The sequence below is a fragment of the Carassius gibelio genome, chromosome A15 (assembly GCF_023724105.1).
Source record: "Carassius gibelio isolate Cgi1373 ecotype wild population from Czech Republic chromosome A15, carGib1.2-hapl.c, whole genome shotgun sequence".
Lineage (NCBI taxonomy): Eukaryota > Metazoa > Chordata > Actinopteri > Cypriniformes > Cyprinidae > Carassius > Carassius gibelio.
This window is the reverse complement of record NC_068385.1, coordinates 22,426,252-22,451,914: the sequence shown is the minus strand read 5'-3', so window position 1 is coordinate 22,451,914 and position 25,663 is coordinate 22,426,252. Positions and strand designations below refer to the sequence as shown.

The 25,663-nt window shown below is 38.7% G+C and overlaps 1 long non-coding RNA gene across 1 annotated transcript; it reads right to left on the bottom strand.

The window, feature by feature from the left end:
• Nucleotides 1–1,969: 1,969 nt before the first annotated feature.
• Nucleotides 1,970–4,909, bottom strand: LOC128029501 (uncharacterized). The gene is made up of 3 exons (XR_008187406.1): nt 4,741–4,909; nt 2,618–2,690; nt 1,970–2,104 (listed from the first exon to the last, which is right to left on the bottom strand). It is a non-coding gene; the product is annotated as an uncharacterized LOC128029501 (long non-coding RNA).
• Nucleotides 4,910–25,663: the final 20,754 nt, after the last annotated feature.

The window sequence follows — 25,663 nt, the reverse complement described above, 5'->3', positions numbered from 1 at the left end:
TTGGTTCTCATGGGGACGTTAGTGATTATCAACATTTACAGGGGTTAGTCTGTGATTTTATTGCCATCTTAATCCAGAAAGTCATATTTTTTTCTCCCACAATCCCCATGAAAATCTCCAGCCGAATCCCAAGGTCATGTATTAATTTAATCGCTGTCCAAATCCACATCTCTGAGATTAAATCATTTCAAAATTATCAGTTTAAAACCGTTTTCACCACTGTTTAACACCATATACTATATATGTAATGATTCATCACCAGACGGGGAATCCATCTTGCAAGCTTTATTGAACAACTCGTGGTCGTACAGGCAAGGATCAGTATCAGCAAACACTACAGTAAAGGTAATCAGAATCGTCGTAAAACACAGGCAATAGATCGGGGTAGCAAGCAATATTCAGAGTCCAATAAACAATCCAAGGTCAAGAGGCAGGCAGCAAAGGTTCAAGAGACGGTAAACAAACAGAACTGGTAAACAGGAAAACAAACACGGGAAATAACACTTGGAAATGTCAGCCGGTAAGTGATAGTGTGGGTGCGTGAGAGTCAATATTCGGGAGACTGAGCCCTCTGCTGGCCAGTAGCGGGAATCACGGGGTTCGTCTCCGTGACAATATATATATATATATATATATATATATATATATATATATATATATCGCCGTTATTTTAATAAACGATGCACTGCTCTCAGGGCAGGAGTACTTAATATTCATATTACAGTTATTTTTACTGATCTCAGGGCAGGAGTACTCAATATTCATATTACAGTTATTTTTACTGTTCTATGAGCTCTACTATTTTTGTTGAAATACTAAAATGTTTACGAGAATACTTTTTCAGAAATGCTCCATCACAGTGATTGGATGCTTATAAAGAACAAAAAGACCAGAAAAGCACGTAAACATTTGAAATGGGTCATTATTATGGCAGTAACAGGTACGCAACACAAATTTTAAATATTTATAGGCCTACAATTAAATACTTAAAAATGCAAACCTAGTAGCTTTGTTTGCCTCGTGTAAATAAGAGGTTGCATTTACTTATTAATGCTAATCTGCACATTTTTAATAACACCATCATTTTGAGAGATAAAATTTAAGAAAACCATTTCAGCTATATTGGGTCTATTTTCCTTTTAAACCAGAGATTTAAATAAATAATAAATATTATATTATTACATTTAAATCTATTATTCCAAAAGTATGACATTTTATTTAGAGCAGACAACCATACAACTGGCAATGTCTGCAGTGCGTTCCTAGGTTCACACATCTGTCTTCTCCACTGTGAATAAATAATCAAATCCATGAGCTATCACTGAGGTCATGTAAATAATTATTTCTATATGTTCATATGAATAACAATTGCCATCTGAATTGTGAGAGAAGTCCTGAGTTGAATTGGTGATACATAAATGTGAATTCAAAAGTTCCGGGTGTCAATCTTTGTGGAACCACTTAATGTTCTCATAGGCTGTTGCAGAGAAATTAAGCCCTGTAATTCTAAAAATAACCAAAATGTATATGTATGTATATTGTGCTGTAAATGTTGTTTCATTCAATGTATGTTGTACAGATTATTTGTGTAAGAACAAAATGAAACGTTGATTGAAAATAATCAGTTTACAGGTCAAATAATACAATAAAATAATCAAATATAATTAAGACTTCTTTCCTTTTTTAAACAATTACAAACAAATCCAGTGAATTAAATGCATGTACAATACACAGGAAGATTTCACTGCAAAATGTAGGTGCATCATTAAACTGCTGTAGTTTGAACATGCTCCCTTTAAACAAGGCCCTAGGTCGTCTTGCAAGATATCTTCTCAAAGCCAGTTTCAAGTCTCCAGAAGTGTTTGCAACGTCTTCCTGCATTTGAAATGCATAAAGAGTCTGGTTTCAATTTACACTGATGATTATGAAAAAATAATTAAAAATATAAAAACAAAAACATTATTTTACCCTAAGTTTTAGTTTTGGACATTGGATGAACTTCATGAACATCCTCATTTTCATATATTTCCTGGACCAATTTCTTGTGTGGAGCAAACTTGCAAACCAGGAACATTACATATATGAACAACTCACTGTCCAGCATCTGAAATTTAGCAATGTAAGCAAACATAATTACTAGTAAAATCATAAAAATCATATTTCAACTCCCTCAAAATCGACAATTTCTTAATGACACATAATACATCCTAAACCCTGCCATTTCTACAGCCTACTGTACTCTGTTTGGCCTCAGCTACAACTACAGTGATTGAGGGCAGATTAGAGTAGTAGACATTTGAAGGACAGTCGATGACGTCCATAGGCTGGCATTATGCAAACAAACCTAACAGGTAACTGGTAACATAAAATGAGATTGGAGTTTCTGAAACTCATTTCAGCACAGTTTAGAATCAGTTTTCTTACTTTTCAGAGACAAAACTTTATTTGTTGTGCAATTTGATCTGTAAACCTTTGCAGACCTTTATACATTTACAAACAGCTAAATTGCAATTCATGAAAAATAATATTTGAGGGGAAAATAATATGGGCACTTATATCAGCAATAATATGGGCACAAATATCAGCAAGATTCTCAAATAAAACTAGAGGAGCTTACAAAGAAAGTCCAGAAATGTCCTTTCTCCAAGAAGGGACCACTGAAGACTTCTGCCTTTTCCAAGAATGTTATTCTGCAAAGAGAAGACAAACGACATGACACAGTCACAGCTGTAATAAAAACAAATGTATGGGCCCTGAGTCCAGCACATAGTTTAGTAAAATAATAGTTATATGAATATTAAACAATCCCGCCCTGAGAGCAGGATATAATACAATAAAAATAACAGTAATATGAATATTGAGTACTCCTGCCCTGAGAGCTGCGTATAGTTTAGAAAAAGAAAAAATAATATGAATATTGAGTACTCCTGCCCTGAGAGCAGCGCATAGATTATTAAAATAATAGTAATATAAATAATTAGTATTCCTGCCCTGAGAGCAGGGCATAGATTATTCAAATAACAGAAATATGAATATTGAGTACTCCTGCCCTGAGAGCAGTGCATAGATAATTAAAATAATAGTAATATGAGTATTGAGTATTCCTGCCCTGAGAGCAGCACATAGTTTAGTAAAATAAAAGTAATATGAATATTGAGTACTCCTGCCCAGAGAGCAGTGCATAGAAAATTAAAATAATAGTAATATGAATATTGAGTATTCCTGCCCTGAGAGCAGCACATAGTTTAGTAAAATAATATTAATATGAATATAGGGTACTCCTGCCCTGAGAGTAGCACATAGTTTAGTAAAATAACAGTAATATGAATATAGAGTACTCCTGCCCTGAGAGCAGCACATAATACAATATTGAATACTCCTGCCCTGAGAGCAGCTCATAGTTTAGTAAAATAATAGTAATATGAATATTGAGTACTCCTGCCCTGAGAGCAGCTCATAGAACAGTAAACATATCAGTAATATGAATACTGAGTACTCCTGCCCTGAGAGCAGCACATAATTTATTAAAATAACAGTAATATGAATATTGAGTACTCCTACCCTGAGAGCAGCGCATGTATTATTAAAGTAATAGTAATATGAATATTGAGTACTCCTGCCCTGAGAGCAGCTCAGAGAACAGTAAAAATAACAGTAATATGAACATTGAGTACTCCTGCCCTGAGAGCAGCTCATAGTTTATGTAACGGAGGCCAGCGAGTAATGTTGTGCAGGTAAACCTCACCTCCCGATCTCAAGAGACGCACTAGCGACAGACGCTAGTGGTTGTAGCCATTTAGCCTCCTTGTTAGTGCGTCCGCCTCCCATGCCGGAGACCTGGGTTCGAGCCACACTCGGAGTGAGTGCAAGGAGCGTCCGTGAGGACCTGGGTGAGAGGGGTTACATTGGTGCCGTGACCCGGATGGGAGTGAGGTTTAGGGGGATGAGTGTAACGGAGGCCAGCGAGTAGTGCTGTGCAGGTAAACCTCACTCCCCGATCTCAAGAGACGCACTAACAACAGACGCTAGTGGCTGTAGCCATTTAGCCTCCTTGTTAGTGCGTCCGCCTCCGCACATACTTTAGTAAAATAACAGTTATATGAATATAGAGTACTCCTGCCCTGAGAGCAGCACATAATACAATATTGAATACTCCTGCCCTGAGAGCAGCTCATAGTTTAGTAAAATAATAGTAATATGAATATAGAGTACTCCTGCCCTGAGAGCAGCACATAATACAATATTGAATACTCCAGCCCTGAGAGCAGCTCATAGAACAGTAAAAATAACAGTAATATGAAAGCAGCACATAGTTTAGTAAAATAATAGTAATTTGAATAGCATAAAATAGTATACATTTAAATATTGAATACTCATGCCCTGTAAGCAGCACACAGTTCATTAAAAATAACAGTAATATCAATATTGAGTACTCCTGCCCTGAGAGCAGTGCTAAAGCTAATGTTAACGCTAACTGACTGATCTAATTTCAAGCAGAGTTCTTTTGTCGCTCATATCGGTTTCACAGACAGCGTGGAAGCATTGGAAAAGCATGTTTTACTCCAGATATCTCATAACTAGCTTTGGTGTAATCAACTGATGAAGCAGTCAAGTGAAAATGCATACTATATAATATTTAGTCCATGATTACTTGTTCTGTGCATCTTTCTTTGCTAATTATCTTATTAAATGTTAGAGATGTTAATTTTTTTCATGAAAATACATGGTAAATGAACTTACCTTGCAATAAATGCCTCCCACGAAGTGTCAGTAACGTATCTGTCTGAAGTATTCCTTCCACATGTTCAAATTTCCTGACTCCGCCTCTGCTTCAATTTCATTGGTTGAATCTGTAAACCAATCATTTTCCTTTCTGCCCTCAGAACATGTTTGAGTAAGTAAAACTCCCATCTGCTGTTGAAATAGTGCTTCTGTTCAAATGAAGTGAAATCTAGCCCAAATCTGCTCAAAAGCTTGTCTCTCTGTGAGGTAGAGGTGCTTCATTCAATATTCAGTGCAAATCTTGCCAAACTGAAAGATGCTTATGCCTTATGAAGTACAATGTTTACTGCAATGCTGTAAGACAGTTTTTAATGTGTTAGAAGTTATATGCACAAAAACTTATGTTAGGACTTCAATGATCAAGATTGTCAGTTTACAGCTTTCTGAGTCCAGTAATGTTGAAATAGTGCTTCTGTTCAAATGAAGTGAAATCAAGCCCAAATCTGCTCAAAAGCTTGTCTCTCTAATAGAGAAAGCTGTTTCATTCAGTATTCAGTGCAAATCTTGCCAAACTGAAAGATGCTTATGCCATATGAAATACAATGTTTTCTGCAATGCTATAAGACAGTTTTTAATGTGTTAGAAGTTATATGCACAAAAACTTATGTTAGGACTTCAATGATTAAGATTGTCAGTTTACAGCTTTCTGAGTCCAGTAATGCTGAAATAGTGCTTCTGTTCAAATGAAGTGAAATCTAGCCCAAATCTGCTCAAAAGCTTGTCTCTCTATAAGAGAAAGCTGTTTCATTCAATATTCAGTGCAAATCTTGCCAAACTGAAACATGCTTATGTCTTATGAAATAAAATGTTTTCTGCAATGCTGTAAGACAGTTTTTAATGTGTTAGAAGTTATATGCACAAAAACTAATGTTAGGACTTCAATGATCAAGATTGTCAGTTTACAGCTTTCTGAGTCCAGCAATGTTGAAATAATGCTTCTGTTCAAATGAAGTGAAATCAAGCCCAAATCTGCTCAAAAGCTTTTCTCTCTATTAGAGAAAGCTGTTTCATTCAGTATTCAGTGCAAATCTTGCCAAATTGAAAGATGCTCATGCCTTAAAAAATACAATGTTTTCTGCAATGCTGTAAGACAGTTTTTAATGTGTTAGAAGTTATATGCACAAAAACTTATGTTAGGACTTCAATGATCACGATTGCCAGTTTACAGCTTTCTGAGACCAGTAATGTTGAAATAGTGCTTCTGTTCAAATGAAGTGAAATCAAGCCCAAATCTGCTCAAAAGCTTGTCTCTCTAATAGAGAAAGCTGTTTCATTCAATATTCAGTGCAAATCTTGCCAAACTGAAAGATGCTTATGCCTTATTAAATACAATGTTTTCTGCAATGCTGTAAGACAGTTTTTAATGTGTTAGAAGTTATATGCACACAAACTTATGTTAGGACTGCAATGATCAAGATTGTCAGTTTACAGCTTTCTGAGTCCAGTAATGTTGAAATAGTGTTTCTGTTCAAATGAAGTGAAATCAAGCCCAAATCTGCTCAAAAGCTTTTCTCTCTATTAGAGAAAGCTGTTTCATTCAGTATTCAGTGCAAATCTTGCCAAACTGAAACTTGCTTATGTCTTATGAAATAAAATGTTTTCTGCAATGCTGTAAGACAGTTTTTAATGTGTTAGAAGTTATGTACACAAAAACTAATGTTAGGACTGCAATGATCAAGATTGTCAGTTTACAGCTTTCTGAGTCCAGTAATGTTGAAATAGTGTTTCTGTTCAAATGAAGTGAAATAAAGCCCAAATCTGCTCAAAAGCTTTTCTCTCTAATAGAGAATGCGGTTTCATTCAGTATTCAGTGCAAATCTTGCCAAACTGAAACAAGCTTATGTCTTATGAAATGAAATGTTTTTTGCAATGCTGTAAGACAGTTTTTAATGTGTTAGAAGTTATATACACAAAAACTAATGTTAGGACTTCAATGATCAAGATTGTCAGTTTACAGCTTTCTGAGTCCAGTAATGTTGAAATAGTGCTTCTGTTCAAATGAAGTGAAATCAAGCCCAAATCTGCTCAAAAGCTTGTCTCTCTAATAGAGAATGCGGTTTCATTCAGTATTCAGTGCAAATCTTGCCAAACTGATAGATGCTTATGCCATATGAAATACAATGTTTTCTGCAATGCTGTAAGACAGTTTTTAATGTGTTAGAAGTTATATGCACAAAAACTTATGTTAGGACTTCAAAGATCAAGATTGTCAGTTTACAGCTTTCTGAGTCCAGTAATGTTGAAATAGTGTTTCTGTTCAAATGAAGTGAAATCAAGCCCAAATCTGCTCAAAAGCTTTTCTCTCTATTAGAGAAAGCTGTTTCATTCAATATTCAGTGCAAATCTTGCCAAACTGAAACAAGCTTATGCCTTATGAAGTACAATGTTTTCTGCAATGCTGTAAGACAGTTTTTAATGTGTTAGAAGTTATATGCACAAAAACTTATGTTAGGACTTCAATGTTCAAGATTGTCAATTTACAGCTTTCTGAGTCCAGTAATGCTGAAATAGTGTTTCTGTTGAAATGAAGTGAAATCAAGCCCAAATCTGCTCAAAAGCTTTTCTCTCTATTAGATAAAGCTGTTTCATTCAGTATTCAGTGCAAATCTTGCCAAACTGAAACAAGCTTATGTCTTATGAAATAAAATGTTTTCTGCAATGCTGTAAGACAGTTTTTAATGTGTTAGAAGTTATATACACAAAAACTAATGTTAGGACTGCAATGATCAAGATTGTCAGTTTACAGCTTTCTGAGTCCAGTAATGTTGAAATAGTGTTTCTGTTCAAATGAAGTGAAATCAAGCCCAAATCTGCTCAAAAACTTTTCTCTCTAATAGAGAATGCGGTTTCATTCAGTATTCAGTGCAAATCTTGCCAAACTGAAACAAGCTTATGTCTTATGAAATGAAATGTTTTTTGCAATGCTGTAAGACAGTTTTTAATGTGTTAGAAGTTATATACACAAAAACTAATGTTAGGACTTCAATGATCAAGATTGTCAGTTTACAGCTTTCTGAGTCCAGTAATGTTGAAATAGTGCTTCTGTTCAAATGAAGTGAAATCAAGCCCAAATCTGCTCAAAAGCTTGTCTCTCTATTAGAGAATGCGGTTTCATTCAGTATTCAGTGCAAATCTTGCCAAACTGATAGATGCTTATGCCATATGAAATACAATGTTTTCTGCAATGCTGTAAGACAGTTTTTAATGTGTTAGAAGTTATATGCACAAAAACTTATGTTAGGACTTCAATGATCAAGATTGTCAGTTTACAGCTTTCTGAGTCCAGTAATGCTGAAATAGTGCTTCTGTTCAAATGAAGTGAAATCTAGCCCAAATCTGCTCAAAAGCTTGTCTCTCTATTAGAGAAAGCTGTTTCATTCAATATTCAGTGCAAATCTTGCCAAACTGAAACATGCTTATGTCTTATGAAATAAAATGTTTTCTGCAATGCTGTAAGACAGTTTTTAATGTGTTAGAAGTTATATGCACAAAAACTAATGTTAGGACTTCAATTATCAAGATTGTCAGTTTACAGCTTTCTGAGTCCAGTAATGCTGAAATAGTGTTTCTGTTCAAATGAAGTGAAATCAAGCCCAAGTCTGCTCAAAAGCTTTTCTCTCTATTAGATAAAGCTGTTTCATTCAGTATTCAGTGCAAATCTTGCCAAACTGAAACAAGCTTATGTCTTATGAAATAAAATGTTTTCTGCAATGCTGTAAGACAGTTTTTAATGTGTTAGAAGTTATATACACAAAAACTTATGTTAGGACTTCAATGATCAAGATTGTCAGTTTACAGCTTTCTGAGTCCAGTAATGCTGAAATAATGTTTCTGTTCAAATGAAGTGAAATCAAGCCCAAATCTGCTCAAAAGCTTTTCTCTCTATTAGAGAAAGCTGTTTCATTCAGTATTCAGTGCAAATCTTGCTAAACTGAAACATGCTTATGTCTTATGAAATAAAATGTTTTCTGCAATGCTGTAAGACAGTTTTTAATGTGTTAGAAGTTATATGCACAAAAACTAATGTTAGGACTGCAATGATCAAGATTGTCAGTTTACAGCTTTCTGAGTCCAGTAATGTTGAAATAGTGTTCCTCTTCAGGAACTCGAGCTGCGTCAAAAGCGCTTTTGGGGAACGCGCCCAGCGTGCGCGACTCTGAATATCGTGTGAAATCAGACCAATGGAAGAGCGTGACGTCACCGGCGGAGTGACGTAAGCGACCAGGAAGCTATAAAAGCACGTGCCACGCAGCTGGCGTCAGCTTCGCGTCTCTCAGCAAGCGCTCTGTGTGTGATTGTCAAACTGTTTGTCTGTGAGTCTTATTTACTGTTGTCTGTCCAGTTTAAGAGCTCCTAGACAATGCCCAAAAGCAAGGCGAAAGTTAAGCATTCTGGCGATTCCAAATCGCGTTTTAGGCTGTGTGTTCCTCCCTGCCCGAGATATATAACGGGTGTGGATACACACAACCTTTGCGTGGTTTGCCTGGGTTCGAAGCACGCCGAGTCGGCTCTCGAGGGGGCCGACTGCCCGCACTGTTTGCGGATGTCGGTGCGTATGCTTCGTTCCCGGAGGGCCCTCTTCGAGGAGGGGGCCTTCGCCAGCGTTCCCCGCGGTGCTGGTCCCGCTTCTGCTGAGGCAGAACGGCGGCTGCACTCGTGGGGTTCGCAAGTGGATCTGGTGGAGGGAATGGAGACGGGCCAGTCCCTATCTCCTTCCACTTCTGCCAGATCCGGCACCCAATCCCTAGAGTCGGAAGCACGCTCAGCGGTTCCTTCCACTCAGGGAGAGGGGTCGACGCTTCGCCTCTCTTCCTCCGAGGAGGAAGTTGATGTGGAGTCGCTCGACAGGGATTCGCCACCCCACTCGCCGCAGTATGAGGAGCTCTTGGAGGTGGTTACTCGCGCGGTGGCCAAGCTAAACATCGATTGGCCCACCGAGAAAGCAGCTGAACCGCAGAGAAGCAAGCTTGATGAACGCTTCCTGCGCGCGAGTCAGCCACCTCCCAGCCGGGGCCTGCCATTCTTTCCCGACCTGCACGATGAGATCTCCAGGTCGTGGAAACGCCCATTCTCGGCCCGCCTCTACATCCCCTCGTCAGACTACTATGGGAACGTAGTGGGGATGGGAGAGCGCGGTTATAGAGCGATGCCCCGGGTGGAACAGACGCTCGCGAGCTATCTGTCCCCCGGTGCGGCGTCGTCTCTAAAGGCCCCGGCATTGCCCTCAAAGCCACTAAGAACAACTTCGGCTTTGGTGGGCAAAGGGTATGCGGCAGCAGGTCAGGCTGGTGCGTGTCTGCACACCATGGCGGTGTTACAGGCGTACCAAGCCGATCTGCTCAAGGAGCTAGATGAGGGAGAGGAGATCAAGTCCCATGATATCTCTGAGCTAAGAAGGACCGCTGATCTCTCCCTCCGCGCCACCAAGGAGACCGCTCGAGCGATTGGGCGGTCCATGGCAGCTATGGTGGCCGCGGAGAGGCACTTATGGTTGACCCTGTCTGATATGAAAGAGCGGGACAGGGTCTGCCTCATGGACGCCCCGATCCAGCCGACTGGCCTGTTCGGCGACGCAGTCAATTCTGTCGTCGACAGGTTTCAGGAGGCCCGCAAGCAAGCGGCGGCATTCCATAAGTTCCTCCCTCGTCGCTCCCTCGGGGCATCTGGGCGGGAGATGCCCCAGCCGCTCCCTAGCTCCTCGTACCGCGAGGCTCAGAAGCAGAGCGTCGCCTCTCGTGCTCCTCCGCGTCGGGAACGAGAGTCTCGACGACGCTCTCGGCCGAGGACTTCCCAGCCCAAACAAGATCTCAGGGCGGTTATTGAAGCTAAGAAGTCCTCGGCCAAGAAACCCTGACGCCAACAACCCAGGGTTTCAGAGGGCAGCCTCTGCTGGGGTAGAGCGGTACACACCGCAGTACACGGTGCCCGTCTCCCCTCAGCGCCCTCTGGGGGCCGGTCTGCTAACCCTGCCAGTGATCCAGGGCGCAGCAGGTCCCAGCGAGCATCGCTCTCAGTATCTTCCGCCCGTGCGCGTAGCGGGGCTGAGACGCTCGCCGCCCCTGCGGGGGCCTCTTACACCAGAGATCAGTCTCGAGAGACTGATTCCCTTAGTAGATTATTTAGCAGCGTGGAAACTACTGCCAAATGTATCTCGATGGGTCCTGCACACAGTAGAAAAAGGCTACCGCATTCAGTTCGGCTCCGTGCCGCCAGTATTCAACGGGGTCGTTCAGACAGTAGTCGGCCTCAGGCAGGGTCTGGTTATGGAACAGGAGGTGAAAACCCTATTAGAGAAGGAGGCCATCGAAGTGGTCCCTCCTCAAGACAGGGAGTCCGGATTTTACAGCCGGTATTTCATAGTTCCCAAGAAGGATGGGGGGCTGCGTCCGATTATAGACTTGAGGGTCTTAAATCGTTCAGTTATGAGACTAAAATTCAGAATGCTCACAATCAAGCAAGTTGTAGCACAGATCAGGTCCCAGGACTGGTTTGTCACGATAGATCTCAAAGACGCATATTTTCATATATCCATCCTTCCACATCACAGGAAGTTTCTGAGGTTCGCTTTCGGGGGCGAAGCTTACCAATATCGAGTACTTCCCTTCGGCCTTGCACTCTCACCCCGCACGTTCACAAAATGTGTAGACGCGGCTCTGGTCCCCCTGCGCATGCAGGGCATCCGCATTCTCAACTATATCGACGATTGGTTGATCTTAGCTCGGTCAGAGCAGGCTGCGGTTCGGCATCGAGATGTCGTCCTCGCACATATGGGGGAGCTGGGTTTGAGACTGAACGCCAAGAAGAGTGTACTTTCTCCGGTTCAGAGAACCACCTATCTAGGCGTAGTATGGGATTCGACCACGATGCAGGCACGATTGTCCCCTGCTCGTATCGAGTCGATCCGCATCTCAGTCGAGAGAGTCAAACAAGGCCAGTCACTCACTGTCAAACAATTTCAGAGATTGTTGGGTCTGATGGCAGCTGCGTCCAACGTGATACCTCTTGGCCTGCTGTACATGAGGCCCCTGCAGTGGTGGCTCAAGACCAAGGGATTTTCCCCGAGGGGCAATCTACTCCGCACTATCAAGGTCACGCGGCGCTGCCTACGTGCCTTAGATGTATGGAAGAAACCTTGGTTCTTGAAACAGGGCCCGGTGCTGGGAGCTCTTTGTCGCCGTGTAACGCTAGCGACAGATGCATCCCTCACTGGTTGGGGTGCAGTCATGAGTGGCCACCCTGCCCGTGGTCTGTGGAGCGATCGCCATCGAACATGGCATATCAATTGTCTAGAAATGCTAGCAGTTTTTCGTGCACTGAAGCACTTCCTCCCAGACCTAAGGGGTCACCATGTGTTGGTGCGCACCGACAACACATCGGTGGTCTCCTATATCAACCACCAGGGAGGTCTGCGTTCGCGCCCTTTGTACAAGCTGGCGCACCAGATCCTGGTGTGGTCCCAGAGCAAACTCCTCTCACTAAGAGCAGTATATATTCCTAGGAAACAAAATGTGGGAGCAGACATACTGTCGAGGCAGGGGCCGAGGCCCGGGGAGTGGAAACTTCACCCACAAGTAGTGAAGCAGATATGGAGAATATTTGGCAGGGCTCAAGTAGACCTATTTGCATCTCAAGAGACGTCTCAATGCCCCCTTTGGTTCTCTCTAGTTCATCCAGCTCCTCTGGGACTGGACGCTATGGTACAGACCTGGCCGAGGCTTCGTCTGTACGCATTTCCCCCTATTGCTCTGCTCCCGGGAGTTCTGGCGAGAGTACGCCGGGACGGGGTCCGTCTGTTGTTAGTAGCCCCGTTCTGGCCGGGCCGAGTATGGTTCTCAGATCTAGTCTCGCTCCTCGACGGCTCTCCGTGGGAGATACCGATCAGGACAGACCTCCTCTCGCAGGCGCAGGGTACGATAATTCACCCTCGCCCGGAGTTGTGGAAGCTGTGGGTGTGGCCCCTGAGGGGGCACAACTTTTAGCAGCCGGTCTCTCAACCGAGGTTGTTGAGACCCTTCTCCAATCCAGAGCTCCCTCAACGAGGAAATTGTACGCCCTGAGGTGGAAACTCTTCACCTCATGGTGCAGAGACTGCCAGCTAGACCCAGCAAACTGCCCGATTGGTACAGTTCTGGAGTTTCTACAGGCTAGGCTCTCTGCAGGGTTGACCCACTCCACGCTGAAGGTTTACGTGGCGGCTATTGCGGCCTACCACGCCCTTCTCGATGGCCAGTCTTTGGGAAGACACCCCTTAGTTACACGTTTCCTCCGCGGTGCGCTGAGGCTGAAACCTCCAGTACGGTCCCGTATTCCCCCGTGGGACCTGGTGGTGGTGTTAGAGGCAATGTGCAGACCCCCATTTGAACCTATTCAAGATATCTCAGACAGACACCTTACACTTAAAACCTCCTTTCTGTTGGCTATCACCTCTCTGCGGAGAGTAGGAGACCTTCAGGCCCTCTCTGTGGCCCCTACTTATCTTGAATTTGCACCAGGCATGACTAAAGCGTTCATATACCCTCGAGCGGGATATGTTCCTAAGGTTCCCTCTGTTACACCACAACCTGTCGTACTGCAGGCCTTCTGTCCTCCTCCCTTTCGGGAGCCCGACCAGGCGAAGCTAAATTGTATGTGTCCAGTTAGAGCGCTGGACGCATACGTCCACAGAGCTGCCCTGTGGAGAAAGACCGATCAATTGCTTGTATGCTACGGTCCCCCCAAGAGGGGTTTTCCTGCTTCTAAGCAGACTATCAGTCGTTGGATAGTCGAGGCTATCAACGCTTCCTATGAGTCCTCTGGTCGTCCCCCGCTGTCGGGAGCCAAGGCTCACTCTACCCGGGGTATGGCGGCCTCCAAGGCCTTCTTAGCAGGTGTATCCATGCTGGACATCTGCAACGCTGCGGGATGGTCCACGCCCTCCACGTTTGTCAGATTCTATGGCCTAGACATGCCAGTCACTCCAGGCGCTTCAGTCCTCCTGACCTAAGCTGTGCTCTTCGGATACACACTAGGCAGGGGTTTGGTAGTCTGGCGGCGTTGGTACTCGTTCCCCAAAGCGCTTTTGACGCAGCTCGAGTTCCTGAAGAGGAACGTCTCTAGGTTACGTATGTAACCCTAGTTCCTCGAGGGAACGAGACGCTGCGTCTCGGAGCCATACCCCCCGGCACCCCTGCCGGCGCTTGCTGGTACTCGAAGCTGACGCCAGCTGCGTGGCACGTGCTTTTATAGCTTCCTGGTCGCTTACGTCACTCCGCCGGTGACGTCACGCTCTTCCATTGGTCTGATTTCACACGATATTCAGAGTCGCGCACGCTGGGCGCGTTCCCCAAAGCGCTTTTGACGCAGCGTCTCGTTCCCTCGAGGAACTAGGGTTACATACGTAACCTAGAGACGTTTCTGTTCAAATGAAGTGAAATCAAGCCCAAATCTGCTCAAAAGCTTTTCTCTCTATTAGAGAAAGCTGTTTCATTCAATATTCAGTGCAAATCTTGCCAAACTGAAACAAGCTTATGCCTTATGAAGTACAATGTTTTCTGCAATGCTGTAAGACAGTTTTTAATGTGTTAGAAGTTATATGCACAAAAACTTATGTTAGGACTTCAATGATCAAGATTGTCAGTTTACAGCTTTCTGAGTCCAGTAATGCTGAAATAGTGTTTCTGTTGAAATGAAGTGAAATCAAGCCCAAATCTGCTCAAAAGCTTTTCTCTCTATTAGAGAAAGCTGTTTCATTCAGTATTCAGTGCAAATCTTGCCAAACTGAAACATGCTTATGTCTTATGAAATAAAATGTTTTCTGAAATGCTGTAAGACAGTTTTTAATGTGTTAGAAGTTATATACACAAAAACTAATGTTAGGACTGCAATGATCAAGATTGTCAGTTTACAGCTTTCTGAGTCCAGTAATGTTGAAATAGTGTTTCTGTTCAAATGAAGTGAAATCAAGCCCAAATCTGCTCAAAAGCTTTTCTCTCTATTAGAGAAAGCTGTTTCATTCAATATTCAGTGCAAATCTTGCCAAACTGAAACAAGCTTATGCCTTATGAAGTACAATGTTTTCTGCAATGCTGTAAGACAGTTTTTAATGTGTTAGAAGTTATATGCACAAAAACTTATGTTAGGACTTCAATGATCAAGATTGTCAGTTTACAGCTTTCTGAGTCCAGTAATGCTGAAATAGTGTTTCTGTTGAAATGAAGTGAAATCAAGCCCAAATCTGCTCAAAAGCTTTTCTCTCTATTAGATAAAGCTGTTTCATTCAGTATTCAGTGCAAATCTTGCCAAACTGAAACAAGCTTATGTCTTATGAAATAAAATGTTTTCTGCAATGCTGTAAGACAGTTTTTAATGTGTTAGAAGTTATATACACAAAAACTTATGTTAGGACTTCAATGATCAAGATTGTCAGTTTACAGCTTTCTGAGTCCAGTAATGCTGAAATAGTGTTTCTGTTGAAATGAAGTGAAATCAAGCCCAAATCTGCTCAAAAGCTTTTCTCTCTATTAGATAAAGCTGTTTCATTCAGTATTCAGTGCAAATCTTGCCAAACTGAAACAAGCTTATGCCTTATGAAGTACAATGTTTTCTGCAATGCTGTAAGACAGTTTTTAATGTGTTAGAAGTTATATACACAAAAACTTATGTTAGGACTTCAATGATCGAGATTTTCAGTTTACAGCTTTCTGAGTCCAGTAATGCTGAAATAGTGTTTCTGTTCAAATGAAGTGAATTCAAGCCCAAATCTGCTCAAAAGCTTTTCTCTCTATTAGAGAAAGCTGTTTCATTCAGTATTCAGTGCAAATCTTGCTAAACTGAAACATGCTTATGTCTTATGAAATAAAATGTTTTCTGCAATGCTGTAAGACAGTTTTTAATGTGTTAGAAGTTATATGCACAAAAACTAATGTTAGAGGACTGCAATGATCAAGATTGTCAGTTTACAGCTTTCTGAGTCCAGTAATGTTGAAATAGTGTTTCTGTTCAAATGAAGTGAAATCAAGCCCAAATCTGCTCAAAAGCTTTTCTCTCTATTTGAGAAAGCTGTTTCATTCAATATTCAGTGCAAATCTTGCCAAACTGAAACAAGCTTATGCCTTATGAAGTACAATGTTTTCTGCAATGCTGTAAGACAGTTTTTAATGTGTTAGAAGTTATATGCACAAAAACTTATGTTAGGACTTCAATGATCAAGATTGTCAGTTTACAGCTTTCTGAGTCCAGTAATGCTGAAATAGTGTTTCTGTTGAAATGAAGTGAAATCAAGCCCAAATCTGCTCAAAAGCTTTTCTCTCTATTAGATAAAGCTGTTTCATTCAGTATTCAGTGCAAATCTTGCCAAACTGAAACAAGCTTATGTCTTATGAAGTACAATGTTTTCTGCAATGCTGTAAGACAGTTTTTAATGTGTTAGAAGTTATATGCACAAAAACTTATGTTAGGACTTCAATGATCAAGATTGTCAGTTTACAGCTTTCTGAGTCCAGTAATGCTGAAATAGTGTATCTGTTGAAATGAAGTGAAATCAAGCCCAAATCTGCTCAAAAGCTTTTCTCTCTATTAGATAAAGCTGTTTCATTCAGTATTCAGTGCAAATCTTGCCAAACTGAAACAAGCTTATGTCTTATGAAGTACAATGTTTTCTGCAATGCTGTAAGACAGTTTTTAATGTGTTAGAAGTTATATGCACAAAAACTTATGTTAGGACTTCAATGATCAAGATTGTCAGTTTACAGCTTTCTGAGTCCAGTAATGCTGAAATAGTGTTTCTGTTGAAATGAAGTGAAATCAAGCCCAAATCTGCTCAAAAGCTTTTCTCTCTATTAGATAAAGCTGTTTCATTCAGTATTCAGTGCAAATCTTGCCAAACTGAAACAAGCTTATGCCTTATGAAGTACAATGTTTTCTGCAATGCTGTAAGACAGTTTTTAATGTGTTAGAAGTTATATACACAAAAACTTATGTTAGGACTTCAATGATCAAGATTGTCAGTTTACAGCTTTCTGAGTCCAGTAATGCTGAAATAGTGTTTCTGTTGAAATGAAGTGAAATCAAGCCCAAATCTGCTCAAAAGCTTTTCTCTCTATTAGAGAAAGCTGTTTCATTCAGTATTCAGTGCAAATCTTGCTAAACTGAAACATGCTTATGTCTTATGAAATAAAATGTTTTCTGCAATGCTGTAAGACAGTTTTTAATGTGTTAGAAGTTATATGCACAAAAACTAATGTTAGGACTGCAATGATCAAGATTGTCAGTTTACAGCTTTCTGAGTCCAGTAATGTTGAAATACTGTTTCTGTTGAAATGAAGTGAAATCAAGCCCAAATCTGCTCAAAAGCTTTTCTCTCTATTAGATAAAGCTGTTTCATTCAGTATTCAGTGCAAATCTTGCCAAACTGAAACAAGCTTATGTCTTATGAAATAAAATGTTTTCTGCAATGCTGTAAGACAGTTTTTAATGTGTTAGAAGTTATATACACAAAAACTTATGTTAGGACTTCAATGATCAAGATTGTCAGTTTACAGCTTTCTGAGTCCAGTAATGCTGAAATAGTGTTTCTGTTGAAATGAAGTGAAATCAAGCCCAAATCTGCTCAAAAGCTTTTCTCTCTATTAGATAAAGCTGTTTCATTCAGTATTCAGTGCAAATCTTGCCAAACTGAAACAAGCTTATGCCTTATGAAGTACAATGTTTTCTGCAATGCTGTAAGACAGTTTTTAATGTGTTAGAAGTTATATACACAAAAACTTATGTTAGGACTTCAATGATCGAGATTTTCAGTTTACAGCTTTCTGAGTCCAGTAATGCTGAAATAGTGTTTCTGTTCAAATGAAGTGAATTCAAGCCCAAATCTGCTCAAAAGCTTTTCTCTCTATTAGAGAAAGCTGTTTCATTCAGTATTCAGTGCAAATCTTGCTAAACTGAAACATGCTTATGTCTTATGAAATAAAATGTTTTCTGCAATGCTGTAAGACAGTTTTTAATGTGTTAGAAGTTATATACACAAAAACTAATGTTAGGACTGCAATGATCAAGATTGTCAGTTTACAGCTTTCTGAGTCCAGTAATGTTGAAATAGTGTTTCTGTTCAAATGAAGTGAAATCAAGCCCAAATCTGCTCAAAAGCTTTTCTCTCTATTAGAGAAAGCTGTTTCATTCAATATTCAGTGCAAATCTTGCCAAACTGAAACAAGCTTATGCCTTATGAAGTACAATGTTTTCTGCAATGCTGTAAGACAGTTTTTAATGTGTTAGAAGTTATATGCACAAAAACTAATGTTAGAGGACTGCAATGATCAAGATTGTCAGTTTACAGCTTTCTGAGTCCAGTAATGTTGAAATAGTGTTTCTGTTCAAATGAAGTGAAATCAAGCCCAAATCTGCTCAAAAGCTTTTCTCTCTATTTGAGAAAGCTGTTTCATTCAATATTCAGTGCAAATCTTGCCAAACTGAAACAAGCTTATGCCTTATGAAGTACAATGTTTTCTGCAATGCTGTAAGACAGTTTTTAATGTGTTAGAAGTTATATGCACAAAAACTTATGTTAGGACTTCAATGATCAAGATTGTCAGTTTACAGCTTTCTGAGTCCAGTAATGCTGAAATAGTGTTTCTGTTGAAATGAAGTGAAATCAAGCCCAAATCTGCTCAAAAGCTTTTCTCTCTATTAGATAAAGCTGTTTCATTCAGTATTCAGTGCAAATCTTGCCAAACTGAAACAAGCTTATGTCTTATGAAGTACAATGTTTTCTGCAATGCTGTAAGACAGTTTTTAATGTGTTAGAAGTTATATGCACAAAAACTTATGTTAGGACTTCAATGATCAAGATTGTCAGTTTACAGCTTTCTGAGTCCAGTAATGCTGAAATAGTGTATCTGTTGAAATGAAGTGAAATCAAGCCCAAATCTGCTCAAAAGCTTTTCTCTCTATTAGATAAAGCTGTTTCATTCAGTATTCAGTGCAAATCTTGCCAAACTGAAACAAGCTTATGTCTTATGAAGTACAATGTTTTCTGCAATGCTGTAAGACAGTTTTTAATGTGTTAGAAGTTATATGCACAAAAACTTATGTTAGGACTTCAATGATCAAGATTGTCAGTTTACAGCTTTCTGAGTCCAGTAATGCTGAAATAGTGTTTCTGTTGAAATGAAGTGAAATCAAGCCCAAATCTGCTCAAAAGCTTTTCTCTCTATTAGATAAAGCTGTTTCATTCAGTATTCAGTGCAAATCTTGCCAAACTGAAACAAGCTTATGTCTTATGAAATAAAATGTTTTCTGCAATGCTGTAAGACAGTTTTTAATGTGTTAGAAGTTATATACACAAAAACTTATGTTAGGACTTCAATGATCAAGATTGTCAGTTTACAGCTTTCTGAGTCCAGTAATGCTGAAATAGTGTTTCTGTTGAAATGAAGTGAAATCAAGCCCAAATCTGCTCAAAAGCTTTTCTCTCTATTAGATAAAGCTGTTTCATTCAGTATTCAGTGCAAATCTTGCCAAACTGAAACAAGCTTATGCCTTATGAAGTACAATGTTTTCTGCAATGCTGTAAGACAGTTTTTAATGTGTAAGAAGTTATATACACAAAAACTTATGTTAGGACTTCAATGATCGAGATTTTCAGTTTACAGCTTTCTGAGTCCAGTAATGCTGAAATAGTGTTTCTGTTCAAATGAAGTGAAATCAAGCCCAAATCTGCTCAAAAGCTTTTCTCTCTATTAGAGAAAGCTGTTTCATTCAGTATTCAGTGCAAATCTTGCTAAACTGAAACATGCTTATGTCTTATGAAATAAAATGTTTTCTGCAATGCTGTAAGACAGTTTTTAATGTGTTAGAAGTTATATACACAAAAACTAATGTTAGGACTGCAATGATCAAGATTGTCAGTTTACAGCTTTCTGAGTCCAGTAATGTTGAAATAGTGTTTCTGTTCAAATGAAGTGAAATCAAGCCCAAATCTGCTCAAAAGCTTTTCTCTCTATTAGAGAAAGCTGTTTCATTCAATATTCAGTGCAAATCTTGCCAAACTGAAACAAGCTTATGCCTTATGAAGTACAATGTTTTCTGCAATGCTGTAAGACAGTTTTTAATGTGTTAGAAGTTATATGCACAAAAACTAATGTTAGAGGACTGCAATGATCAAGATTGTCAGTTTACAGCTTTCTGAGTCCAGTAATGTTGAAATAGTGTTTCTGTTCAAATGAAGTGAAATCAAGCCCAAATCTGCTCAAAAGCTTTTCTCTCTATTTGAGAAAGCTGTTTCATTCAATATTCAGTGCAAATCTTGCCAAACTGAAACAAGCTTATGCCTTATGAAGTACAATGTTTTCTGCAATGCTGTAAGACAGTTTTTAATGTGTTAGAAGTTATATGCACAAAAACTTATGTTAGGACTTCAATGATCAAGATTGTCAGTTTACAGCTTTCTGAGTCCAGTAATGCTGAAATAGTGTTTCTGTTGAAATGAAGTGAAATCAAGCCCAAATCTGCTCAAAAACTTTTCTCTCTATTAGATAAAGCTGTTTCATTCAGTATTCAGTGCAAATCTTGCCAAACTGAAACAAGTTTATGTCTTATGAAGTACAATGTTTTCTGCAATGCTGTAAGACAGTTTTTAATGTGTTAGAAGTTATATGCACAAAAACTTATGTTAGGACTTCAATGATCAAGATTGTCAGTTTACAGCTTTCTGAGTCCAGTAATGCTGAAATAGTGTATCTGTTGAAATGGAGTGAAATCAAGCCCAAATCTGCTCAAAAGCTTTTCTCTCTATTAGATAAAGCTGTTTCATTCAGTATTCAGTGCAAATCTTGCCAAACTGAAACAAGCTTATGTCTTATGAAGTACAATGTTTTCTGCAATGCTGTAAGACAGTTTTTAATGTGTTAGAAGTTATATGCACAAAAACTTATGTTAGGACTTCAATGATCAAGATTGTCAGTTTACAGCTTTCTGAGTCCAGTAATGCTGAAATAGTGTTTCTGTTGAAATGAAGTGAAATCAAGCCCAAATCTGCTCAAAAGCTTTTCTCTCTATTAGATAAAGCTGTTTCATTCAGTATTCAGTGCAAATCTTGCCAAACTGAAACAAGCTTATGCCTTATGAAGTACAATGTTTTCTGCAATGCTGTAAGACAGTTTTTAATGTGTTAGAAGTTATATACACAAAAACTTATGTTAGGACTTCAATGATCAAGATTGTCAGTTTACAGCTTTCTGAGTCCAGTAATGCTGAAATAGTGTTTCTGTTGAAATGAAGTGAAATCAAGCCCAAATCTGCTCAAAAGCTTTTCTCTCTATTAGAGAAAGCTGTTTCATTCAGTATTCAGTGCAAATCTTGCTAAACTGAAACATGCTTATGTCTTATGAAATAAAATGTTTTCTGCAATGCTGTAAGACAGTTTTTAATGTGTTAGAAGTTATATGCACAAAAACTAATGTTAGGACTGCAATGATCAAGATTGTCAGTTTACAGCTTTCTGAGTCCAGTAATGTTGAAATACTGTTTCTGTTCAAATGAAGTGAAATCAAGCCCAAATCTGCTCAAAAGCTTTTCTCTCTATTAGAGAAAGCTGTTTCATTCAATATTCAGTGCAAATCTTGCCAAACTGAAACAAGCTTATGCCTTATGAAGTACAATGTTTTCTGCAATGCTGTAAGACAGTTTTTAATGTGTTAGAAGTTATATGCACAAAAACTTATGTTAGGACTTCAATGATCAAGATTGTCAGTTTACAGCTTTCTGAGTCCAGTAATGCTGAAATAGTGTTTCTGTTGAAATGAAGTGAAATCAAGCCCAAATCTGCTCAAAAGCTTTTCTCTCTATTAGATAAAGCTGTTTCATTCAGTATTCAGTGCAAATCTTGCCAAACTGAAACAAGCTTATGTCTTATGAAGTACAATGTTTTCTGCAATGCTGTAAGACAGTTTTTAATGTGTTAGAAGTTATATGCACAAAAACTTATGTTAGGACTGCAATGATCAAGATTGTCAGTTTACAGCTTTCTGAGTCCAGTAATGTTGAAATAGTGTTTCTGTTCAAATGAAGTGAAATCAAGCCCAAATCTGCTCAAAAGATTTTCTCTCTAATAGAGAATGCGGTTTCATTCAGTATTCAGTGCAAATCTTGCCAAACTGAAACATGCTTATGTCTTATGAAATAAAATGTTTTCTGCAATGCTGTAAGACAGTTTTTAATGTGTTAGAAGTTATATACACAAAAACTAATGTTAGGACTGCAATGATCAAGATTGTCAGTTTACAGCTTTCTGAGTCCAGTAATGTTGAAATAGTGTTTCTGTTCAAATGAAGTGAAATCAAGCCCAAATCTGCTCAAAAGCTTTTCTCTCTATTAGAGAAAGCTGTTTCATTCAATATTCAGTGCAAATCTTGCCAAACTGAAACAAGCTTATGCCTTATGAAGTACAATGTTTTCTGCAATGCTGTAAGACAGTTTTTAATGTGTTAGAAGTTATATGCACAAAAACTTATGTTAGGACTTCAATGATCAAGATTGTCAGTTTACAGCTTTCTGAGTCCAGTAATGCTGAAATAGTGTTTCTGTTCAAATGAAGTGAAATCAAGCCCAAATCTGCTCAAAAGCTTTTCTCTCTATTAGAGAAAGCTGTTTCATTCAGTATTCAGTGCAAATCTTGCCAAACTGAAACATGCTTAGGTCTTATGAAATAAAATGTTTTCTGCAATGCTGTAAGACAGTTTTTAATGTGTTAGAAGTTATATACACAAAAACTAATGTTAGGACTGCAATGATCAAGATTGTCAGTTTACAGCTTTCTGAGTCCAGTAATGTTGAAATAGTGTTTCTGTTCAAATGAAGTGAAATCAAGCCCAAATCTGCTCAAAAGCTTTTCTCTCTACTAGAGAAAGCTGTTTCATTCAATATTCAGTGCAAATCTTGCCAAACTGAAACAAGCTTATGCCTTATGAAGTACAATGTTTTCTGCAATGCTGTAAGACAGTTTTTAATATGTTAGAAGTTATATGCACAAAAACTAATGTTAGGACTGCAATGATCAAGATTGTCAGTTTACAGCTTTCTGAGTCCAGTAATGTTGAAATAGTGTTTCTGTTCAAATGAAGTGAAATCAAGCCCAAATCTGCTCAAAAGCTTTTCTCTCTATTAGATAAAGCTGTTTCATTCAGTATTCAGTGCAAATCTTGCCAAACTGAAACAAGCTTATGTCTTATGAAGTACAATGTTTTCTGCAATGCTGTAAGACAGTTTTTAATGTGTTAGAAGTTATATGCACAAAAACTTATGTTAGGACTTCAATGATCAAGATTGTCAGTTTACAGCTTTCTGAGTCCAGTAATGCTGAAATAGTGTTTCTGTTGAAATGAAGTGAAATCAAGCCCAAATCTGCTCAAAAGCTTTTCTCTCTATTAGAGAAAGCTGTTTCATTCAGTATTCAGTGCAAATCTTGCCAAACTGAAACTTGCTTATGTTTTATGAAATAAAATGTTTTCTGCAATGCTGTAAGACAGTTTTTAATGTGTTAGAAGTTATATACACAAAAACTAATGTTAGGACTGCAATGATCAAGATTGTCAGTTTACAGCTTTCTGAGTCCAGTAATGTTGAAATAGTGTTTCTGTTCAAATGAAGTGAAATCAAGCCCAAATCTGCTCAAAAGCTTTTCTCTCTAATAGAGAATGCGGTTTCATTCAGTATTCAGTGCAAATCTTGCCAAACTGAAACAACTTTATGCCTTATGAAGTACAATGTTTTCTGCAATGCTGTAAGACAGTTTTTAATGTGTTAGAAGTTATATGCACAAAAACTTATGTTAGGACTTCAATGTTCAAGATTGTCAGTTTACAGCTTTCTGAGTCCAGTAATGCTGAAATAGTGTTTCTGTTCAAATGAAGTGAAATCAAGCCCAAATCTGCTCAAAAGCTTTTCTCTCTATTAGAGAAAGCTGTTTCATTCAGTATTCAGTGCAAATCTTGCCAAACTGAAACAAGCTTATGTCTTATGAAATAAAATGTTTTCTGCAATGCTGTAAGACAGTTTTTAATGTGTTAGAAGTTATATACACAAAAACTAATGTTAGGACTGCAATGATCAAGATTGTCAGTTTACAGCTTTCTGAGTCCAGTAATGCTAAAATAGTGTTTCTGTTCAAATGAAGTGAAATCAAGCCCAAATCTGCTCAAAAGATTTTCTCTCTAATAGAGAATGCGGTTTCATTCAGTATTCAGTGCAAATCTTGCCAAACTGAAACATGCTTATGTCTTATGAAATAAAATGTTTTCTGCAATGCTGTAAGACAGTTTTTAATGTGTTAGAAGTTATATACACAAAAACTAATGTTAGGACTGCAATGATCAAGATTGTCAGTTTACAGCTTTCTGAGTCCAGTAATGTTGAAATAGTGTTTCTGTTCAAATGAAGTGAAATCAAGCCCAAATCTGCTCAAAAGCTTTTCTCTCTATTAGAGAAAGCTGTTTCATTCAATATTCAGTGCAAATCTTGCCAAACTGAAACAAGCTTATGCCTTATGAAGTACAATGTTTTCTGCAATGCTGTAAGACAGTTTTTAATATGTTAGAAGTTATATGCACAAAAACTAATGTTAGGACTGCAATGATCAAGATTGTCAGTTTACAGCTTTCTGAGTCCAGTAATGTTGAAATAGTGTTTCTGTTCAAATGAAGTGAAATCAAGCCCAAATCTGCTCAAAAGCTTTTCTCTCTATTAGATAAAACTGTTTCATTCAGTATTCAGTGCAAATCTTGCCAAACTGAAACAAGCTTATGTCTTATGAAGTACAATGTTTTCTGCAATGCTGTAAGACAGTTTTTAATGTGTTAGAAGTTATATGCACAAAAACTTATGTTAGGACTTCAATGATCAAGATTGTCAGTTTACAGCTTTCTGAGTCCAGTAATGCTGAAATAGTGTTTCTGTTGAAATGAAGTGAAATCAAGCCCAAATCTGCTCAAAAGCTTTTCTCTCTATTAGAGAAAGCTGTTTCATTCAGTATTCAGTGCAAATCTTGCCAAACTGAAACTTGCTTATGTCTTATGAAATAAAATGTTTTCTGCAATGCTGTAAGACAGTTTTTAATGTGTTAGAAGTTATATACACAAAAACTAATGTTAGGACTGCAATGATCAAGATTGTCAGTTTACAGCTTTCTGAGTCCAGTAATGTTGAAATAGTGTTTCTGTTCAAATGAAGTGAAATCAAGCCCAAATCTGCTCAAAAGCTTTTCTCTCTAATAGAGAATGCGGTTTCATTCAGTATTCAGTGCAAATCTTGCCAAACTGAAACAACTTTATGCCTTATGAAGTACAATGTTTTCTGCAATGCTGTAAGACAGTTTTTAATGTGTTAGAAGTTATATGCACAAAAACTTATGTTAGGACTTCAATGATCAAGATTGTCAGTTTACAGCTTTCTGAGTCCAGTAATGCTGAAATAGTGTTTCTGTTCAAATGAAGTGAAATCAAGCCCAAATCTGCTCAAAAGCTTTTCTCTCTATTAGAGAAAGCTGTTTCATTCAGTATTCAGTGCAAATCTTGCCAAACTGAAACAAGCTTATGTCTTATGAAATAAAATGTTTTCTGCAATGCTGTAAGACAGTTTTTAATGTGTTAGAAGTTATATACACAAAAACTAATGTTAGGACTGCAATGATCAAGATTGTCAGTTTACAGCTTTCTGAGTCCAGTAATGCTAAAATAGTGTTTCTGTTCAAATGAAGTGAAATCAAGCCCAAATCTGCTCAAAAGATTTTCTCTCTAATAGAGAATGCGGTTTCATTCAGTATTCAGTGCAAATCTTGCCAAACTGAAACATGCTTATGTCTTATGAAATAAAATGTTTTCTGCAATGCTGTAAGACAGTTTTTAATGTGTTAGAA